The sequence below is a fragment of the Girardinichthys multiradiatus genome, chromosome 1, assembly GCF_021462225.1.
Source record: "Girardinichthys multiradiatus isolate DD_20200921_A chromosome 1, DD_fGirMul_XY1, whole genome shotgun sequence".
Classification (NCBI taxonomy): Eukaryota; Metazoa; Chordata; class Actinopteri; order Cyprinodontiformes; family Goodeidae; genus Girardinichthys; species Girardinichthys multiradiatus.
This window is the reverse complement of record NC_061794.1, coordinates 19,062,331-19,077,459: the sequence shown is the minus strand read 5'-3', so window position 1 is coordinate 19,077,459 and position 15,129 is coordinate 19,062,331. Positions and strand designations below refer to the sequence as shown.

General features: G+C 40.3%; 1 protein-coding gene across 4 annotated transcripts in view; it reads left to right on the top strand.

Moving 5' to 3' along the window:
- prdm16 (PR domain containing 16) overlaps nucleotides 1-15,129 on the top strand; it is a 259,292-nt gene that overhangs the window by 176,416 nt on the left and 67,747 nt on the right. The gene's annotated exons all lie outside the window — the stretch shown is intronic.

The following is a 15,129-nucleotide window of genomic DNA, read 5'->3' as shown; positions in this document are numbered from 1 at the left end:
TTAAAACCACAAATAACTTACTAACATCATACAGATAACATAAATGACAGACTCAAGACCTGTAAAGATAGTCCCCAAAACCAAAAGAGCACTTCTAACTACAAGTGTTCCAGCCAGTTCTGGATTTCTAATCAGGTCCTATAACAGCATCTTTATGGATGTAGTGGAGCATCCTTCAGCCTGACAGTTTAGCTGTTGAAGATGTGCAGAATTATAGCTGTAATATAATGTGCTTCCATAATGTCAGGTACTACAACTATGATCTAGAAATATAACAAAAGCTTAGATCCACACGGGAGGGCCCCACAAGGAGGCACATTTCAGAAATCCATTACTGTTATGCGTGTGTAAGTGACTGGCCTGGTTGGACCCCACATGGAAGCACGTTTCAACAATCCATCTGAAGGTGTGTATGCCACTGGCTTGTTTGGGCTCCATGAGGAGAACCATTAAAAACATGTGATCAGATGACTGGCTGAATGCTGTTTATGGTACCTTCTGACTAAAAAATAGTTTCCCAACACAAGCTAAACTAACAAGCATGTAAACTAAGGGAATGAGAGCAGGTCTCCAAAGTTTATGTCTCACAACAAAGTCTAACTGAATGTTACCTGTAGGCTGGCATCCTGTGTGATGCTGTCATCAGGGAAAGAGTCCCACGAGTTTCTGGCTGGCTCAGCTACAGCAGTAGATGACTGCGAGCCTGTCACCTGGAATTAAAACCACAAATAACTTACTAACATCATACAGATAACATAAATGACAGACTCAAGACCTGTAAAGATAGTCCCCAAAACCAAAAGAGCACTTCTAACTACAAGTGTTCCAGCCAGTTCTGGATTTCTAATCAGGTCCTATAACAGCATCTTTATGGATGTAGTGGAGCATCCTTCAGCCTGACAGTTTAGCTGTTGAAGATGTGCAGAATTATAGCTGTAATATAATGTGCTTCCATAATGTCAGGTACTACAACTATGATCTAGAAATATAACAAAAGCTTAGATCCACACGGGAGGGCCCCACAAGGAGGCACATTTCAGAAATCCACTACTGTTATGCGTGTGTAAGTGACTGGCCTGGTTGGACCCCACATGGAAGCACGTTTCAACAATCCATCTGAAGGTGTGTATGCCACTGGCTTGTTTGGGCTCCATGAGGAGAACCATTAAAAACATGTGATCAGATGACTGGCTGAATGCTGTTTATGGTACCTTCAGACTAAAAAATAGCTTCCCAACACAAGCTAAACTAACAAGCATGTAAACTAAGGGAATGAGAGCAGGACTCCAAAATTTATTTCTCACAACAAAGTCTAACTGAATGTTACCTGTAGGCTGGCATCCTGTGTGATGCTGTCATCAGGGAAAGAGTCCCACGAGTTTCTGGCTGGCTCAGCTACAGCAGTAGATGACTGCGAGCCTGTCACCTGGAATTAAAACCACAAATAACTTACTAACATCATACAGATAACATAAATGACAGACTCAAGACCTGTAAAGATAGTCCCCAAAACCAAAAGAGCACTTCTAACTACAAGTGTTCCAGTCAGTTCTGGATTTCTAATCAGGTCCTATAACAGCATCTTTATGGATGTAGTGGAGCATCCTTCAGCCTGACAGTTTAGCTGTTGAAGATGTGCAGAATTATAGCTGTAATATAATGTGCTTCCATAATGTCAGGTACTACAACTATGATCTAGAAATATAACAAAAGCTTAGATCTACACGGGAGGGCCCCACAAGGAGGCACATTTCAGAAATCCATTACTGTTATGCGTGTGTAAGTGACTGGCCTGGTTGGACCCCACATGGAAGCACGTTTCAACAATCCATCTGAAGGTGTGTATGCCACTGGCTTGTTTGGGCTCCATGAGGAGAACCATTAAAAACATGTGATCAGATGACTGGCTGAATGCTGTTTATGGTACCTTCTGACTAAAAAATAGTTTCCCAACACAAGCTAAACTAACAAGCATGTAAACTAAGGGAATGAGAGCAGGTCTCCAAAATTTATTTCTCACAACAAAGTCTAACTGAATGTTACCTGTAGGCTGGCATCCTGTGTGATGCTGTCATCAGGGAAAGAGTCCCACGAGTTTCTGGCTGGCTCAGCTACAGCAGTAGATGACTGCGAGCCTGTCACCTGGAATTAAAACCACAAATAACTTACTAACATCATACAGATAACATAAATGACAGACTCAAGACCTGTAAAGATAGTCCCCAAAACCAAAAGAGCACTTCTAACTACAAGTGTTCCAGTCAGTTCTGGATTTCTAATCAGGTCCTATAAAAGCATCTTTATGGATGTAGTGGAGCATCCTTCAGCCTGACAGTTTAGCTGTTGAAGATGTGAAGAATTATAGCTGTAATATAATGTGCTTCCATAATGTCAGGTACTACAACTATGATCTAGAAATATAACAAAAGCTTAGATCTACACGGGAGGGCCCCACAAGGAGGCACATTTCAGAAATCCATTACTGTTATGCGTGTGTAAGTGACTGGCCTGGTTGGACCCCACATGGAAGCACGTTTCAACAATCCATCTGAAGGTGTGTATGCCACTGGCTTGTTTGGGCTCCATGAGGAGAACCATTAAAAACATGTGATCAGATGACTGGCTGAATGCTGTTTATGGTACCTTCTGACTAAAAAATAGTTTCCCAACACAAGCTAAACTAACAAGCATGTAAACTAAGGGAATGAGAGCAGGTCTCCAAAATTTATTTCTCACAACAAAGTCTAACTGAATGTTACCTGTAGGCTGGCATCCTGTGTGATGCTGTCATCAGGGAAAGAGTCCCACGAGTTTCTGGCTGGCTCAGCTACAGCAGTAGATGACTGCGAGCCTGTCACCTGGAATTAAAACCACAAATAACTTACTAACATCATACAGATAACATAAATGACAGACTCAAGACCTGTAAAGATAGTCCCCAAAACCAAAAGAGCACTTCTAACTACAAGTGTTCCAGTCAGTTCTGGATTTCTAATCAGGTCCTATAAAAGCATCTTTATGGATGTAGTGGAGCATCCTTCAGCCTGACAGTTTAGCTGTTGAAGATGTGAAGAATTATAGCTGTAATATAATGTGCTTCCATAATGTCAGGTACTACAACTATGATCTAGAAATATAACAAAAGCTTAGATCCACACGGGAGGGCCCCACAAGGAGGCACATTTCAGAAATCCATTACTGTTATGCGTGTGTAAGTGACTGGCCTGGTTGGACCCCACATGGAAGCACGTTTCAACAATCCATCTGAAGGTGTGTATGCCACTGGCTTGTTTGGGCTCCATGAGGAGAACCATTAAAAACATGTGATCAGATGACTGGCTGAATGCTGTTTATGGTACCTTCTGACTAAAAAATAGCTTCCCAACACAAGCTAAACTAACAAGCATGTAAACTAAGGGAATGAGAGCAGGTCTCCAAAGTTTATGTCTCACAACAAAGTCTAACTGAATGTTACCTGTAGGCTGGCATCCTGTGTGATGCTGTCATCAGGGAAAGAGTCCCACGATGTTCTGGCTGGCTCAGCTACAGCAGTAGATGACTGCGAGCCTGTCACCTGGAATTAAAACCACAAATAACTTACTAACATCATACAGATAACATAAATGACAGACTCAAGACCTGTAAAGATAGTCCCCAAAACCAAAAGAGCACTTCTAACTACAAGTGTTCCAGTCAGTTCTGGATTTCTAATCAGGTCCTATAAAAGCATCTTTATGGATGTAGTGGAGCATCCTTCAGCCTGACAGTTTAGCTGTTGAAGATGTGCAGAATTATAGCTGTAATATAATGTGCTTCCATAATGTCAGGTACTACAACTATGATCTAGAAATATAACAAAAGCTTAGATCCACACGGGAGGGCCCCACAAGGAGGCACATTTCAGAAATCCACTACTGTTATGCGTGTGTAAGTGACTGGCCTGGTTGGACCCCACATGGAAGCACGTTTCAACAATCCATCTGAAGGTGTGTATGCCACTGGCTTGTTTGGGCTCCATGAGGAGAACCATTAAAAACATGTGATCAGATGACTGGCTGAATGCTGTTTATGGTACCTTCAGACTAAAAAATAGCTTCCCAACACAAGCTAAACTAACAAGCATGTAAACTAAGGGAATGAGAGCAGGACTCCAAAATTTATTTCTCACAACAAAGTCTAACTGAATGTTACCTGTAGGCTGGCATCCTGTGTGATGCTGTCATCAGGGAAAGAGTCCCACGAGTTTCTGGCTGGCTCAGCTACAGCAGTAGATGACTGCGAGCCTGTCACCTGGAATTAAAACCACAAATAACTTACTAACATCATACAGATAACATAAATGACAGACTCAAGACCTGTAAAGATAGTCCCCAAAACCAAAAGAGCACTTCTAACTACAAGTGTTCCAGTCAGTTCTGGATTTCTAATCAGGTCCTATAAAAGCATCTTTATGGATGTAGTGGAGCATCCTTCAGCCTGACAGTTTAGCTGTTGAAGATGTGCAGAATTATAGCTGTAATATAATGTGCTTCCATAATGTCAGGTACTACAACTATGATCTAGAAATATAACAAAAGCTTAGATCTACACGGGAGGGCCCCACAAGGAGGCACATTTCAGAAATCCATTACTGTTATGCGTGTGTAAGTGACTGGCCTGGTTGGACCCCACATGGAAGCACGTTTCAACAATCCATCTGAAGGTGTGTATGCCACTGGCTTGTTTGGGCTCCATGAGGAGAACCATTAAAAACATGTGATCAGATGACTGGCTGAATGCTGTTTATGGTACCTTCTGACTAAAAAATAGTTTCCCAACACAAGCTAAACTAACAAGCATGTAAACTAAGGGAATGAGAGCAGGTCTCCAAAATTTATTTCTCACAACAAAGTCTAACTGAATGTTACCTGTAGGCTGGCATCCTGTGTGATGCTGTCATCAGGGAAAGAGTCCCACGAGTTTCTGGCTGGCTCAGCTACAGCAGTAGATGACTGCGAGCCTGTCACCTGGAATTAAAACCACAAATAACTTACTAACATCATACAGATAACATAAATGACAGACTCAAGACCTGTAAAGATAGTCCCCAAAACCAAAAGAGCACTTCTAACTACAAGTGTTCCAGTCAGTTCTGGATTTCTAATCAGGTCCTATAAAAGCATCTTTATGGATGTAGTGGAGCATCCTTCAGCCTGACAGTTTAGCTGTTGAAGATGTGCAGAATTATAGCTGTAATATAATGTGCTTCCATAATGTCAGGTACTACAACTATGATCTAGAAATATAACAAAAGCTTAGATCCACACGGGAGGGCCCCACAAGGAGGCACATTTCAGAAATCCATTACTGTTATGCGTGTGTAAGTGACTGGCCTGGTTGGACCCCACATGGAAGCACATTTCAACAATCCATCTGAAGGTGTGTATGCCACTGGCTTGTTTGGGCTCCATGAGGAAACCATTAAAAACATGTGATCAGATGACTGGCTGAATGCTGTTTATGGTACCTTCTGACTAAAAAATAGTTTCCCAACACAAGCTAAACTAACAAGCATGTAAACTAAGGGAATGAGAGCAGGTCTCCAAAGTTTATTTCTCACAACAAAGTCTAACTGAATGTTACCTGTAGGCTGGCATCCTGTGTGATGCTGTCATCAGGGAAAGAGTCCCACGAGGTTCTGGCTGGCTCAGCTACAGCAGTAGATGACTGCGAGCCTGTCACCTGGAATTAAAACCACAAATAACTTACTAACATCATACAGATAACATAAATGACAGACTCAAGACCTGTAAAGATAGTCCCCAAAACCAAAAGAGCACTTCTAACTACAAGTGTTCCAGTCAGTTCTGGATTTCTAATCAGGTCCTATAACAGCATCTTTATGGATGTAGTGGAGCATCCTTCAGCCTGACAGTTTAGCTGTTGAAGATGTGCAGAATTATAGCTGTAATATAATGTGCTTCCATAATGTCAGGTACTACAACTATGATCTAGAAATATAACAAAAGCTTAGATCTACACGGGAGGGCCCCACAAGGAGGCACATTTCAGAAATCCATTACTGTTATGCGTGTGTAAGTGACTGGCCTGGTTGGACCCCACATGGAAGCACGTTTCAACAATCCATCTGAAGGTGTGTATGCCACTGGCTTGTTTGGGCTCCATGAGGAGAACCATTAAAAACATGTGATCAGATGACTGGCTGAATGCTGTTTATGGTACCTTCTGACTAAAAAATAGTTTCCCAACACAAGCTAAACTAACAAGCATGTAAACTAAGGGAATGAGAGCAGGACTCCAAAATTTATTTCTCACAACAAAGTCTAACTGAATGTTACCTGTAGGCTGGCATCCTGTGTGATGCTGTCATCAGGGAAAGAGTCCCACGAGTTTCTGGCTGGCTCAGCTACAGCAGTAGATGACTGCGAGCCTGTCACCTGGAATTAAAACCACAAATAACTTACTAACATCATACAGATAACATAAATGACAGACTCAAGACCTGTAAAGATAGTCCCCAAAACCAAAAGAGCACTTCTAACTACAAGTGTTCCAGTCAGTTCTGGATTTCTAATCAGGTCCTATAAAAGCATCTTTATGGATGTAGTGGAGCATCCTTCAGCCTGACAGTTTAGCTGTTGAAGATGTGCAGAATTATAGCTGTAATATAATGTGCTTCCATAATGTCAGGTACTACAACTATGATCTAGAAATATAACAAAAGCTTAGATCCACACGGGAGGGCCCCACAAGGAGGCACATTTCAGAAATCCATTACTGTTATGCGTGTGTAAGTGACTGGCCTGGTTGGACCCCACATGGAAGCACATTTCAACAATCCATCTGAAGGTGTGTATGCCACTGGCTTGTTTGGGCTCCATGAGGAAACCATTAAAAACATGTGATCAGATGACTGGCTGAATGCTGTTTATGGTACCTTCTGACTAAAAAATAGTTTCCCAACACAAGCTAAACTAACAAGCATGTAAACTAAGGGAATGAGAGCAGGTCTCCAAAGTTTATTTCTCACAACAAAGTCTAACTGAATGTTACCTGTAGGCTGGCATCCTGTGTGATGCTGTCATCAGGGAAAGAGTCCCACGAGGTTCTGGCTGGCTCAGCTACAGCAGTAGATGACTGCGAGCCTGTCACCTGGAATTAAAACCACAAATAACTTACTAACATCATACAGATAACATAAATGACAGACTCAAGACCTGTAAAGATAGTCCCCAAAACCAAAAGAGCACTTCTAACTACAAGTGTTCCAGTCAGTTCTGGATTTCTAATCAGGTCCTATAACAGCATCTTTATGGATGTAGTGGAGCATCCTTCAGCCTGACAGTTTAGCTGTTGAAGATGTGCAGAATTATAGCTGTAATATAATGTGCTTCCATAATGTCAGGTACTACAACTATGATCTAGAAATATAACAAAAGCTTAGATCTACACGGGAGGGCCCCACAAGGAGGCACATTTCAGAAATCCATTACTGTTATGCGTGTGTAAGTGACTGGCCTGGTTGGACCCCACATGGAAGCACGTTTCAACAATCCATCTGAAGGTGTGTATGCCACTGGCTTGTTTGGGCTCCATGAGGAGAACCATTAAAAACATGTGATCAGATGACTGGCTGAATGCTGTTTATGGTACCTTCTGACTAAAAAATAGTTTCCCAACACAAGCTAAACTAACAAGCATGTAAACTAAGGGAATGAGAGCAGGTCTCCAAAGTTTATTTCTCACAACAAAGTCTAACTGAATGTTACCTGTAGGCTGGCATCCTGTGTGATGCTGTCATCAGGGAAAGAGTCCCACGAGGTTCTGGCTGGCTCAGCTACAGCAGTAGATGACTGCGAGCCTGTCACCTGGAATTAAAACCACAAATAACTTACTAACATCATACAGATAACATAAATGACAGACTCAAGACCTGTAAAGATAGTCCCCAAAACCAAAAGAGCACTTCTAACTACAAGTGTTCCAGTCAGTTCTGGATTTCTAATCAGGTCCTATAAAAGCATCTTTATGGATGTAGTGGAGCATCCTTCAGCCTGACAGTTTAGCTGTTGAAGATGTGCAGAATTATAGCTGTAATATAATGTGCTTCCATAATGTCAGGTACTACAACTATGATCTAGAAATATAACAAAAGCTTAGATCCACACGGGAGGGCCCCACAAGGAGGCACATTTCAGAAATCCATTACTGTTATGCGTGTGTTAGTGACTGGCCTGGTTGGACCCCACATGGAAGCACGTTTCAACAATCCATCTGAAGGTGTGTATGCCACTGGCTTGTTTGGGCTCCATGAGGAGAACCATTAAAAACATGTGATCAGTTGACTGGCTGAATGCTGTTTATGGTACCTTCTGACTAAAAAATAGCTTCCCAACACAAGCTAAACTAACAAGCATGTAAACTAAGGGAATGAGAGCAGGTCTCCAAAATTTATTTCTCACAACAAAGTCTAACTGAATGTTACCTGTAGGCTGGCATCCTGTGTGATGCTGTCATCAGGGAAAGAGTCCCACGAGGTTCTGGCTGGCTCAGCTACAGCAGTAGGAGCCTGAGAGTCATTCAAGAGACAAAAATTAAGATTTTGTATACCTAATTAATATTGCAACTTGCATACTTGATTTTATTAACTTACTTTTTCACGCCATGGCCATTTAGAATCACCATAGTTGTAATCAATTTCAGTTCCTATTTCTATTTTTTTGATGGCAAACAGGCACAAATGGGGTTGATCATTTACTATTATTTTTTTCATGTTGCAGTTTGGAGACTTGTGGTTGTCGTTCACTAATCTTCCCAGAGAGCCATCCTCTATTGAAGCATCAATGCTAGGAGAGAAATAAAAGACATCAAACATTTTGCATAATATAACTAGTCTTTCAGTAAAATAAAAGTATGCTTACAGAAATAAAAACCTATATAAAAACCTATTTCAAAAGACAAAGTTGTGAGGCAGATTGAATGTCTTTTTGACAGCCACACAAAACAAATAATTTTTCAATAGTACATGTATGATGTGTTGTTGAGATATTGCTTCTAAGTGACTATCACTGATTAAGGGGCTTGAATTCCAGTCTCGTTTTAGAGTTCATAACTCCTCTATAGAAGATATTTGGACATACCACCAGTGACGATTCTGCCATTCAAACTCAAAGAGAAATGTACTCTCCTTTTCAGAGTACTTTCTTGTTTGGCATTTATCTGCTGATAGAAGTTGACCCCTGTATTCTAAGACGAAATCTCCTTGTTCAATGGGCTGGGTAGCAAACACACCCCTTCCTGCAAGGGCATTTTAAATAAACACAATGGTTAGGAAAAATTGAATTATTTTTTAATTTTTACATAAACCATTAACCATATAAATGTGGTAATATCTTATGATGTTAAATTCTTCCTTAGAAATCAAAAATACAACACCCAATATGAATTTGGTTGTTTTTTATATGTCATTTTATAAAAACATAAATCAATCCTTGGGTAAATGGTCCAAAAATGAGTTTCTTACCTTTGTGATCATCAATAAATCTTTCCATTAATCCTGGTTTGTCCTTTGAAGATTGAATGTAAAAGGTTGCTTCATCAGCAGGCTTTTTTCTTGCCTTCCTTTTAGACATTTTTGGCGCTAAAAAAAAAATTTTAAACATGACACAGACAACTAATAAGCATTATAATATATATAAGCACTCTATATTAATTTAAAAAGATTTGTAATCATGCACTGTATGGAGTCTGAAGGAATAAAACTGGCCAGATGGAGAACTAAGAGAACAAGAGTGAATAAAAAAAACACAGAATATTTTTCTATAATCTCTTTCAAAAAATCTGCCTATATTAATGAAAATGTTTGCCAGAAGGAAGCTGAGCTTTGGTACTTTTAACCAGTCACAGTTCCTATCAAATCCAAAAAAGGCCTGAAACAGCCCTTTAATTAAGTGGGTAGGTGTTTAGGATGCACAGACTGAAAACTAGATGGAGAAACTCTAAATAGTTCAAAAGTGGCATTTCCCCTACCATTATCCAATAGGGGTGCTCCAACCCAACCAAAGAGACAATTATATGAGAATAACTTGCAACTATAACTAGCGTTTTTAAAAAGTAACATGTCCAACACAGACCAGCAAAGCCATAGTGCTGCATCCAAACTTGAAGCACCAGGGGTGAAGGGGCAGCTACGAGCTCCACCATAACTGTATACCTAAGATGTAGCTTGCTCCACAGCTCAGATCATCACTGGAACATCTTTATTTCATCACACCAGTTCTACTGCAGCTTTATACATATTCAGAGTGGAATTCAGAATTCTTCTGTTTGCAAACAAAGTCCGATCTGATTCACGTTGCCACCTCCTCATATCCTCCTATTCTATGCACCTCAGTGCAAGCTCTTCTCACTTCAGCACCATGGGGAGCAGAGGTTTCTCCACCTCTGCTCCCAAACTCTGAATCCTTCTGGCTATGTCTACATTAAGTCATAGATGATAGAAATGTATACCCAACCAAGAATACAAATAGTTCCAAACCTGTTTTCATGTGGACAGGGCCACAAACATCAGCAACACTGAGACTCTCCCTGTTTATATCCAGACTTACAACCAATCTAATCAAGACTGCTTACTCTTTGTAAATCCAGACATTACATTTGATGTTTGTGTCTGGTTTGTTGTTATTGATGGTTTACTTTATTTGTAAGGTGACATTTTGTCTTTTGAATGGCACCTGTAAATATGTATTATTATTACGCTAACGTATGACGTCACGTGGCTGCTGAATTAAATGATAGTTATGTCAATATCAACAGCCTAAGTGAAGTTATTTCAATAGCTTTACCAATATAACTCATTTTAATTTCAAGGAGCTACCAACTCATTTTTATTATGAGTCTGTTTTAAAAGTGAACATATGCTAACGTTCTTAGCATACAGTGCTAGCGTTCTTGATAGTTTTATTCGCGTCAAAATGCTTATTTTATTAAACTGCAGCATTCTTTCACGTAAAAAAAACCTCTCGAGACATACAGAGACACACAGACATAACACTGAGCTTTAACAAGTGTTTGGCGAGTTTTTAAGAAGTTTCGGCGAGCAACTACGGCCAGAGTCCGGTTCTGGGATCGGCTGTTATGGAATATTAAAACATGGAATTCACCCCGAATATAACACGGAGCAACTATACATTCTGTTGTTTCCTTTTACACCACTGTGTTTAAAATCACTGTAAGCTAAAATGAATGACAAGTTAAAACGCCGGACTTTTAGGGGAAATCCTTACGCCACCGAAGTGACAAAATACCGAATGGGAAGCCTAAATCATTGCGTACAACCCCCTCGGAGTCTGGATTAAAAGCATTTCCACATCAGTTTCTTGTATTTAGTATTTACATGCTGTAAATTTACTCACCACGTATGTTGTGTTTGGTTCTGAGTAGCGTCTCGTCTTCCTTTGCAGCGTTTCCTCCTCACATAGAGCAGTTTCAGCCTGGCGCCGTCACACGTTATGAAGTGCCGTAAAAATGTTGTAAACGTATAAAGTGCCGTAAAGCTGGCGTTGTTAGCCGCTTGAAGCTAACATACCTGTAGCTAACAAACCTGCAGATTAAACTAATAAGTAAACTGATTGAAAATATTAAATAACTATTTATTTATACCTTCATTTTTCTTATGTCCAGAATATAAAAAATGCACAAGATATTTTTTTTCTAAATAAGTCTAAAGAATGAGTGTATTTTTTATAAAGCACAAAAGTGTAATGAACATTAAATAGCATGTAGATTAATTACAATTGTAATATAGGAATTTTAATAAAGAAAATGACAATGAATTATCACAGGGGCTTATGCAAATGTTTACACTATTGTTTTAGTTGCTATGCTTACTAAAATAATAATTACCTGCTTTAAATCTTTAATTTGGTTGTAATACCTAGTGCTGTTATAATATTTTATAACAGGAATTATACAAAAACCACTTTCTGAAACTTCAGGAAATTACATATTTTCTTGGGATATCGGCCACTCTTATTGGTCAAAAGTTGGACCAGGCGGGCTCAATGATACACACTTCCTGTAGTGTGTATACTTGCAGTACCACTTCCCACAGACAAGGGGTCTCTACTGAGCAAACACACTGTGCACACACTTTTCCAATCATTGCTACCAAGTGGGGTAAGTGAAAAAAAAGCATGAGGCATGTTAGGAGAGCATCCCAAGCTGCTTTAGAGTGGTTTCCCATGTGGGGTCCAGGATTTTGGAACCCACAAAGACACAGAGCCCCACTTTGTTGGTGGGCTCCCTGCGTTTGGGCCTTCCATGGTAACAAAAACAAGTGCACACACACAGACACAGACATACACTCACACACACAGTGGTTTCTGAAACAAGGGAAGATAGTATCCCAGATGCTGACAGTGTTGTAGTTGCTAACCAACAATCCAGCATATGTTTCCCATTATCCTTCTTTTGTCCTTACAATAATATTTTTACCATATCTTCAAGAGAAATGTCTTACTTCAGGTTGTTTAATGCAATGCATTATAGTAGTATCACTAAAGAGATGTAGCAGTCCAACAATGTAACTATCAGCAATAAGAAATCCAAGTAAAACTAGTTAATGTTTTTAATTATTTATTACATATAGAATATTATCTATATTATCTATCTATCTATTTCAAAGAAGGAAAAAGGATGTCCCTTGGGCACGTTTAGCAGGTGCCAGCAGTAACTTGTCAATAGTTGTTATGAGGAAGCCGGTGGTTGGCCTAAGCATTCCAGCGGCAAGCCTACATCAGGTCCCTTGGCTCATGCTATAGGTTCCGCCACAGAAATGCCAGCTGCAACTCTTTTGCTCCGCACACACACACAGCTGTTTGCTTTCTTGCTCCACCAAAAATGTATATTTAGCCCCTGATGTCTTCAAAACCACAACGAGTGGCCACTTATTGCCCCAATGACGAGAGCTGAAGGTTTTATTTTAGGAGAGCTTTTATTCCCAGTCCTGGGAAACAGGTACGGCTGTTGCTTTGCGGCCTTTGCTACCATGGCGGCGGGGGAAGAACTTCCAAAGCATGACCCATTTTTTTTCTCTCTGAGAGTTTCTGGGAATTTCTCACCAAGAAAGTAAATTTGTGGTGTGTTAGCTGTGCTTATTTAAAACTTTTTTTTTTCTTACTTGGAAGTGCTATTAAAACATTTCCACATTTACTATATTGCATGCAGGCAAAGAATGACACACCTAAACAGAGATGGTCGGGATTTCCTCTGTTTTGAGGCTGTTTTCTTGCACACGTTTGTGCAAATATGCACACGCGTGTGCATGCAGAGTGCTGGTTGCTCCTGCTAGGCCTGCCTTTAGTCACCATAATTCCTCCAAATGATTGGGCGGAATAAGTCTCCCCTACTTTAAGGTGCACATTTGCAGACCCCATATCAGATGCTTCATTGTCTGCACACCAGTCACAAGCACTTCATTTTAATACTTACCCCACATAGCAGAGCCCAGAACCAGCCTCATTTTGGTTGCCATTTTAGAGTGCCCTTCTCCCCCAGGTCTGTGGACCACAGTTGGATCGAGCCTCCTCTTGTTCAACCTGCAAATGTTATTGAATTACTTTGTGGTTTTTTGAGCAAAGGGGAGAATCGTAGTATAACAATAGAGAGAGGTTTATGTGTAGTCTCTCCAGTCTCTGCTATGCTACTCCCCGACACCACTCTTTTCCTAAGTATGTGGAATTCCTCCTTCTTCTCTGAGTGAACCACTTTCCCATTTTTGCAAGTGCTACACTAAATCTCCCCAAACACCTGCCGTTTATTTTTCCTCCGTTGTTGTTTTCACTGCTCTTCACCTCTCTCAGCTTTTTCCTTTCCACCTCTGAACTCTGATTGTTTTCACTGCATCTCCCATGACACCTTGTTCCCCTTTTTTCCAAATCTTGTCTGTGCTTGTATGTTTACCTGAAAACCATCTTCTGCACTCTGATTCATCCCGGCTTCTTCTTACGGATACGCAGGCCTCTTTAATTAATAAGCAATTCGACTCACACATGCCCCTGTGTTAGGCAGAAGTAACCTGTAGAAAAATAATCCCATCTTAGAATGTTGCTTTTTAAAACAACTTAAGATTTTGCCTACATGTTTTTGAGATGTGAAAATGTACTAAAGTGGTTGGGAAGTGCAAGAATCTCTCAACAGGACGACTATTAATACTGGAAGAAAACCTGTTGGAGGCTGCAGAAGACTTAAAATGGGATGGAGATTCACCTTCCAGAAGAACATTGACCCTAAACATAAAACCAGAGCTACAATAGAATGGTTTAGATCACAGGTGTCAAACTCCAGGCCCCAAGGGCCAGTGTCCTGCAACTTTTTGATGTGTCTCTGCTTCAACACAACTGAGTCCAATAATTAGGTTATTAGCAGTACTCGACAGGAGAACTTGACTGCACACTGAGGCGGTATTTCAGCCATTTGATTCAGGTTTGCTGGACCACAGGCACATCTAAAAGTAGCAGGATACCAGCCCTTGAGGACTGGAATTCCCAATTGCTGTAGATCCACTCTGACTGAGCTTAAACAATCTTACAAAGAACAATGGTAAAAAATTTCAGTCTCTAAATATGCAAAGCTGGTAGAGACATACCGCAAAAGACAGCCATAAATGCAACAAAAGGTGGTTGTGCAAAATATTGACTCTGTAGCGCTGAATTATTGTTCAGTTGTTCATAATTCTGTAATCGTTTTATTTACAAAAATGTTAAAAACTATATTTTTCCTTGCACTACTCTGTGTTAGCTTATCACCAAAAAACCCAATAACATTGCATTGAAATTTTTGGTTGTAATGTGACAAAATGTTAAAAAAAATTCAAAAGGTATGATAACTTTCGCAAGGTAGAGTATTTTGTAGACAGACGAGCTGCAAGCTGATAGCATTGACCACATACAGTATGAAGTTCCCTCACATGTGCAGTTTCAGGAGGTGGCTGCTGAAAGTGGTTGGTGAGAGGAAGAAGTAAAAGTCACATTGTAAAATAAACCGTGATACCTTTAGATTTGAGCAGGTTCTCAACAGTTTTTAGGGGTTTGCATGAACCTATAACTGCCGCTAAAATAAAGGACAGGT